The following is a 1,889-nucleotide window of genomic DNA, read 5'->3' on the forward strand; positions in this document are numbered from 1 at the left end:
AAAATCTCCATAAAGGACACAGCTCTGTCAACAGGCTGGTTTAACTCAAGGGCAGTGAATGAGTTCAGGCTCCACCCCCAAGACCAGAAAGCACAACCTTTGGTTCTTGTAAGTCTCAGAGTATGTGGCAATTTGCTACAGCATCTGCAGGAAGGAATGCAAGGATCAGATTGCTGTTTCACTGTCCCAACGTTTGTACATTCTACAACATCCCCAGTTTCTCCTCATCCACTTCCCAAATATGCATCTTTGAACCTCATCTGAGTATTGAAATAGCTTCAAGATTGATTACTTTCAAAACTTTTCCTCCTCCAAACTATTCAGCTCACTTCTGCCAAAGTGATTTTTCTAAAATACCAGCACAACTAGGTCGCTCTTCTAATTAATTAAATACTTTGCCTTGGCCTAGCCAGCTGTGATGTAAGTACAGTGGTTTCATCACAACCTAAGAGTTCTTCATGGTCTCTCTGCAGACCCCTATAGCCTGTGGTAAATGCCCTGTCATGTCAACCTTGACTCTGCCCTTGCCCTCTTCGAGGCTACCTGGCCCTTCTTGCCATCTACAGCTGCATGCTCCCTCCACATTCTAAGCCTTTTGTATGCTTTAAGGGCATCATGCTTGACTGTGCTTCCCCTTCTGCCTACTCTGTGTTTCACAAGGCACTGAAGTTACTCCCTCCTCCCCAATGCAATTTGAACCTCTTTGTTTCAGTTGCCCCAGCCCTTGTGTTCCTAGGACACACCTTATTTCTCTTTGAGCCTGGAGACAGTCCCCCTGTGGTCATCATGCCTTCAACAGCTGAATCTTCCATCTTTTCTTCATCCAAGCCAGGACTCCGACTCTCAAACGGCTCCCCAATGCCCACACAGTGCCTGACACCATGGGGGGGCAGGGTAGCAGAAGCTCATTTATCCATCCACACTGATATTAATTTGACATTCACTCTCAGCAAAACAATGGAACATACAAGGCACATAAATACGAACATACACAACTGGATTGATGTCTTGCACCTAGAATTTCATGGTTAGGCAGGTGTGTGTTACAAGGGTAAGAAAATGACCAGCAGTAATATTGCAAAGTAAACTGCCAACAATAAGCTCCAAAGACCAAAAGATTACTTCATACCTGGGGGGGGAGGTTTCTGGATGAGTGGAAGTTCTCTAGGAGCATCATGGGAGGCAAATGAGACCTGCAAACTCTCTGCTGCAATGTGATAACTCTGTAAACACTTAGTGGCCGCACCAAACCATAAGCATAGCTTGGTAAGATAAGTACCTCACTCTTAGGAGTGAGTTGAATTGTCACCTCATACTGAGCAGGAGGGGAAGGGGGTTCTGTGCACTATTTGGAGTCAGAAAAAAAGAAAAGAAAACCAGCCCATCATTATCCATGAGTCACTATGGATGGCTAGGGAAACATTTTCATCATTAGACATTACGTCCTTAATAATTTTATGTAATACAAATCCAGGAGCTGATTGTTGTCATGACTAATACAAGATACATGTTTCTTTTCAAGGTGAACTTTTGCTCAAGAAAAAATGAGAAACGATTCTCTTCCTTGACCCTGATAAAGGATAAATAGAAGTAGATTTATATGGATGGAAAAGGAGTGAGTCAGAGCACTTAATCCCATAAATAACAAAAAAAAAAATGGATTAAGGCTGACTTGTCTCCAAGCAACCTATATAAGTGCAATCACATAACCCTGATTTTAGTATATAAAATAGATGATCAAGAGATTCACTTAAAATTATTCATGGCTGCCTTTTCCCTATTTCAATATGTTTTAAAAGCTTCTTCCTTGCCAGGCATCCCATTGTAAACCTTTACTAATGAGAATCCTGAGCCAAGCTATTGCAGTGGCCAAAATTCAAATGCTTGAT

This window comes from Phodopus roborovskii, unplaced genomic scaffold (assembly GCF_943737965.1).
Source record: "Phodopus roborovskii unplaced genomic scaffold, PHOROB, whole genome shotgun sequence".
NCBI lineage: Eukaryota > Metazoa > Chordata > Mammalia > Rodentia > Cricetidae > Phodopus > Phodopus roborovskii.